The sequence below is a fragment of the Pristiophorus japonicus genome, chromosome 2 (genome assembly GCF_044704955.1).
Source record: "Pristiophorus japonicus isolate sPriJap1 chromosome 2, sPriJap1.hap1, whole genome shotgun sequence".
NCBI classification, from domain to species: domain Eukaryota; kingdom Metazoa; phylum Chordata; class Chondrichthyes; family Pristiophoridae; genus Pristiophorus; species Pristiophorus japonicus.
In genome coordinates, this window is record NC_091978.1 from 180,402,006 (window position 1) to 180,408,752 (window position 6,747).

Here is a 6,747-nt window from a genome sequence, read left to right on the forward strand (position 1 = left end):
CATTCATTGCCTATAATGGCACCTATTGGGTGTGTGGCCACAAGGCCTACCCTTGGCTGCCCCAGAATTGGATGGGATCCTGCTATTTAGCCTATAGTGTGCCATATATGTATCATATAAAGTCACTGTCGGAACATTTACACCGTCCTAAGAGAGCTATCACAGAAACAGAGAGGTTCTTTGCCATTCTGATCCCCAGGTATGGGACCGCCAAACTGGCAAGAGAATCCATTAACATAGCACCCGTTGTGGAACGGGTAGCCAATGATACCTCAGAGGCCCTAGTTAAAATCAATGCAGAAATGGTAGCAATCCGCACAGTAGCCCTACAGAATAGACTGGCCCTTGATTACATCCTGGCTGAAAAGGGAGGTACTTGCGCCCTACTCGGAACTGAGAGTTGCACGTATATCCCAGATAGCTCCGAAGAAATTACCCACTTAGCGGAGCATATCCAAAAGGAGGTAGAAAAACTTAAGCAACCCCCATCATTCACTTTGTGGAGTGGAGTCACTGAATGGCTAGGTTCAATAGGAACTTCATTAGTGGAAGGTTTAATTCTATTTGTTGTCATTATTTTACTTTTATATTGTTTGTTTACGTTGATTAAATGTTGTTGCGACCAAGTGGCTGTAGCTGCTGTCCCGCATGTGAGACACCTTGCAGGTCCCAGCAGACCATCTGTACGTGGCACAGGAGTATGTTATGCTTAAGGGAAGGTTGTTTACTGGTTGAATTAAGATATTGATTTGGATTAAATTGGAATAAGGTTAATTAACCTACTAAAAACCAGACTTCCATTGTGGCCACGATGGAACTCGGGTTGGTGTAAATTTGTGTGGAAGCTTCTAGTCCGGACATGTGGTGAAACACATCAACAAATTTTCGAAGGAAACTATATTAACATGTATGAAATTATTTTGTAGAATTTTAACCAGTGATACCTGATGTTTTATGATTCAGTTTGTGAAAGAATCAAAGGGGGGATTGATAGAGAATTCAAACAGGCTGCATTTAGACAGGCTGTGAAAATTCATGCTACGTGAGTGGTAGCATGTTGCATTAAGTCATCAATCAACTTGACATTTTAGGACCCTTGGGTAGCGAGCCAATTAAAAGTTTAAAAGACTATGAATTGAGCCAATAAGGTCAAAGAAGGCGAGTTCTTTTCTGTAAATTGATCCAGCCATTTTGACCATGTGGTATCAGAAGGACAAAGACCTGGCTTGAAGCCAGAAGATTGTTGCTCTCTGCCAAAAATAAAGTGACATTAAAACTACAATCGGAGTTCGTATTTCATTGGAAATTAAGAGATCTAACAATTTGGCAATGTATTGGGTAACTTACCCTCTTGAACCTGGTTTACAGTTATTTTATAATCACCACACAACCTTACCTTACCATCTGACTTAGGTACAACAATGGGTGTCGCCCAATTACATAGATCTATCAGTAGAAAATCACTCAACTTATCAAGATATAGTGATTCTAGTACTATGCTCGTGGATGCGCCAGTGTCAATTTCCATGGGTATCTTGGCTCCTGCAACATCTACTTGGATGACAATACTTTGCGAATCACTGTGAGATACCTTTATGCTCCTGATACCATATTTCTCTTCATCCTGTTGCTTTTCTTCCATCCTATGTAGTCTCTGGGAATGTCTACTTATAGCCTTGAAAGTTAGTCAGCATGCCTTTGCAAGATGCCCAGTTCTCCTGCAGAAGAAACACTCTGCCTTCACATATGGACAACTTTGAGCAATGTGTTGTCCCAGACACTGATAGCACGACTTCAATGTTCTGTTACCTTGGCCAGTTGCTGAGGCCTTGGGGCTCAACTGCCTTTTACTTTGAACCCGCAGGTGATTCACCTCGGTTGCCTGACGATTCTCGGGAGTATCGGTTGGCCATATTCATTGACATAGCTATCTGACAAGCTAAATCGAAAGTCAAGTTCGGGGGTGTCAACAACTTTCTTCTGATCGCTTAATTTTTCATCCCACAAACAAAGCAGTCACGCAATGCTCGGTCCTGAAAGTTTCCAAAATGACAGTGAATACATAGCTTCTTTAATGCTACAATGTACTCACTGATACTCTCAGCAGTTAATTGATCTCGTGTTCCAAAATGATAACTTTCAGCAATTTCCAGGGACTCAGGGCTGTAGTGCTGAATCTCCGTAAGTGATTTGTCTTTTGGCTTTACAGGAACAAGCATATTTTTTAGGGTTTCATAGACCTCGGAGCCTACTTCAGTCAGGAAAATAGCCCATTTTCTTTCTAACACCACCCGATTACTGTTTTCTTCATCGGGGGACTTCAATGATACTATTTGCAGTGAAAAACATCTCTAGCTACTCCACATACGCTCCAAAAGTCTCTCGGTTGCGTTGAAACGCACCCAAGCACCCTATTATTCCCATAGGCGCAGCCATCTGGACTCTTTAGTTCAGCCAAGTGTGCTTGTAATTTATCTTGTATTTTTACCTGTTCTGCAACACAAAAGACCTCTCTCGTCTCCCTGTTGTTTGGTTGGAATCATCCACCAACAAAAATTTCAGCTAGAGTCACCAATGTGGTATCTTCCTTACAACATCATAACACACACACTTTACAAAATGGCTTAAACTCTGGAACTTGTCAGGTGACCTGACCTTTTTATTATACACAGTATCAGTTACATTACCACAGTAGTCCACTAGGTGGAGCAGTATATTACAACCTTGACATTCTTTCTAAAGTAAGGTGCCCAGAGTGGGACACAATATTCTAATTACCATTTAACCAATGGTTTATATAGGTTTAGTATCACTTATTTGTTTTTGTATTTTTTGCACCTATTTATATAACCTAGGCAACCCATGTTTTACAGTCAACAGTGACTATTCTTGATGAGAATTTTTACCTGCAATGATTTGTAACAAGATAATACAGTGTTAAATGTAATAATGATAAGCAATTTAATTACTCTTTTAAAAAGTCTGTCTGTTTGTTACCTTTAACACCTGGTGTAACCGTTATGAACATCATTGTATTTTCTGTAGAAAGAAAATCACACTAGAAACAAACACACCACCATCAAGTGCATCCCTCACTTTCATTATTTGCTGCTGATGCATTTGTGTTATGCTTCAGGATCTGTGAAAATTCTTCCACAAAATGGATATGGGAAGAAGTTACTTTTAATGCTGGGCTTTTAAAAGCAATAGTTTAACAAAATAACACAGATGAAGGAACACTCAGATAACAGGAAGTTGTTTTTCCACACAGACTAAACAATGAACGATTTGTTAGCTTGCTTGTGTAACCACCAACAACAACAACTTATATTAATATAGCGCCTTTAACGTAGTAAACCATCCCAAGGTGCTTCACACAAGTGTTAGAAAACAAAATTTGACACCAAGCCAGATAAGGATAAATTAGGCCAGATGACAAAATGCTTGTACAAAGAGGTAGGTTTTAAGGAATTTCTTAAAGGAAGAAAGAGAGGTAAAGGGATGGATAGGTTTACAGAGGGAATTCCATAGCTTCGGACCATGGCCACCAATGGTTGAGCGATTAAAATCAGCGATGCTCAAAAGGCCAGAATTAGAGTGGCGCAGACATCTCGGGGGGCTGAAGGATATTACTGAGATAGGGAGGAGCGGGGTCATGGAGGGATTTGATAACAAGGATGAGAATTTTAAAACTCAAGGCTTTGCTTAACCGGAAGACAATGTATGCCAACGAGCACAGGGGTGATGGGTGAGCAGGACTTGGTGCGAGTTAGGACACGGGCAGCCGAGTTTTGGATGACCTCAAGTTTACTAGGGTAGAATGTGGGAGGCCAGCCAGGAGTGTGTTGGAATAGTCAGGTCGAGAGGCACCAAGGGTTTCAGCAGCGGATGAGCTGAGGTAGGGGCGGAGTCGGGAGATGTTACAGAGGTGTAAATAGGTAGTTTTATTTATAAGAACATAAGAAATAGGAGCAGGAGTAGGTATTTATGGTGCCGATATGTGGTTAGAAGCTCATTTCAGGGTCAACGTTGCGAACAGTCTGGTTCAGCCTCAGACAGAAGTTGGGGAGCGGGATGGAGTCAGTGGCTAGGGAACGGAGTTTGTGGTGTATACCAAAGACAATGGCTTTGGTCTTCCCAATATGTAGTCAGATGAAATTTCTGCTCATCCAGTACTGGATGTCGGACAAGCAGTCTGACAATTTAGAGACAGTATAGGGGTCAAGAGCAGTGGGGGCCAAAATTGCCACCTTCCTTAAGGTCCATTATCGCCTCCAAGAGGGTTACTGCCCTGCCCCATCGGGCACACACTGACCCCTTTACCACCCGGCGGCAACCCCTATCCACCCCGCGAAGGAAATTGCTCCGCGGAAGCAGAGCGGGTGCCGATCGGTGCCCGATAGCTTTCCCTAGCAGGAAGCTGTCAGTGGCTGGACAGCGCGTCCATCCTTAAAGGAAAGTGCACTCCGGCACAGCCACCAATTTTATTTTAATTGTCGGCCGACTCTGAAGTCAGCCCAACAATGGCGACCACGCGTTTGGCTGGGTCGCCAACGAGCAGCCCAGCACCCAGTCTTGGAGGCCGGACCACTGGCCTGGCGGAATCTCTCCCTGGTGGTCCAGTGGATGCCACTAAAGTGACTGCAGAGCTTGCAGCGGCCCTCCCTTTAATTGAAGGGGATGGACGTTGCTACGCATCACAATATGACACCGCGCACCTTCCACCTTGCTCCCAACCCACTTCCACCCGAACACCACCCTGACTGAAACTCAAACAAAATGAGGGCAAAATCCCTCTATTCTCCAACCCAAGGATTGGGGCAGAAAATAATCTTTTAATTCAAATTATCCACCCGGTTTGGGGCGGAGAGCAATTTCTTTGCCCCAGGTGTCATGGCAGAACCGGGTGTCATCAGGGTGCATTTGGCAACTGACGCTAAGCTTTCGGATGATGTTGCCGAGGGGCAGTATGTAAATGAGAAATAGGAGGGGGTCAAGGATAGAGACTGCAGAGGTAATGATACGGGAGCTAGGCTACCGATTAGATAGATAAGAATGGAACCAGGCGAGTGCAGTCCCACTGAGCTGTACGGCGGTGGAGAGGCGTTGGAGGAGGATGGAGTGGTCAACCGTGTCAAAGGCTGCAGACAGGTTAAGAAGGACAAAAAGGGATAGTTTACCTTTGTCACAGTTACATAGGATGTCATTCATGACTTTGAAAAAAGCCATTTTGGTACTGTGGCAGGGCGGAAACCTGCTGGAGAGATTCAAACATGGAGTTCCAAGAAAGGTGGCCATGGATTTGGGAGGCAACTCACATTCACAGACTTTGAAGAGGAAAGGGAGGGTGGAGATGGGGGAGTTGTTTGCAAGGACAGAGGGGTGAAGAGTTGTTTTTTTGAGGAGAGGACTGATTACAGCAGATTTGAAGGAGCGGAGGACAGTACCTGATGAGAGAACCGTTAACAATATCAGTTAACATGGGAGGAAACGGAAGTTGGGAGGTCAGCAGTTTAGTAGGAATAGGGTTGAGGGAGCAGGAAGTTGGTCTCATGGACAAGATGAGCTAGTAGAGGGCTTAAGGGGAGATCAGCGAGAAACTGGTGAAAGATGTGAGTTCAGGGCTAGGGCGGGGGGGAGCCTTAGAGGAAGTTTGGCCCAGTGGGCTCGGAGTAGGAAGGGAAGTGGCAGAGGCAGCTGATTGGATGGTCTCAATCTTAGACACAAGGAAGTCCACGAGCTCCTCACACTTGTTGTCAAAGATGAGGGTGGAGGAGACAGGGGAGAGGGGTTTAAGAAGACAGTTTGCAGTAGGGAAAAGAAGCCGGGATTATCTTTGCATTGCAGAATGATCCTGGAATAGTGAGCAGTTTTGGCAAATGAGAGCAGGACCTCATAGTCCTTTATGTGGTCCAGCCAGATCTGGCTGTGAATGGCTAAACCAGTTGTCCGCCATAACCGTTCAAGTCTGGGTCACTTGTACTTAAGGGAGCGAAGATGAACTGGGGGACTGGCCAGAGTGAGAGAGAGTAATAGTTTTAATACGGACTGGGGGAACCAAAGGTGGTGGTGAGGGTGTGGTTGAGCAGATCGGTAGCTGCAGAGATGTTGTGGTGAATGGAGGGCTAAAGGCTGGACAGTTGGAATTTTGTAAGTGCAGTAACAAACACCTCTCACTGGAAAACCTTTTCACTTCAATCTGTCTGCGGAGCGGAGTTCAGAAGATTGACACAGTTACCAAAAGTGGGACTGGTTTCGATGAATGTAGACACTGACCGACAAGAAATATAAGTCACTCGTAGAGAGTAAGGAAGAAAAAATTGTGTATTTTATAAGTATGTAAACAACTCAGGAAAAGGAGAAAGGTTTTAGGAAAGGATAAAGGAAACAGAAACAAAAAAAATGTACTTGCATCTTAATCAAATATTACAAAGCACCACAGGAGGAGAAGGAGCAAAAAATCTATAATATAAATAAAAGGTTTTAGAAAGGGAAATGAAAGTTGCTTGCATCTTAAACAAGATTAATCAAGTGCTAAGTAAATAGTGTTGTTAAGGAAATGATGCAATGTGTCATTTCCTACAATGCTCCGTACTGTGAGCCATTGACTAGGTGTAACCTGGTCAGTCTTTAATGGCTTCCAGAAGTGAAGATACAAAGGAGAAGTTCTGGTTAGATACCGGGCCCAGCACAAGAGTACCTATGACACTAGGACCTCCGACGGTAGTGCCCCCTGTTGGTGGGCAG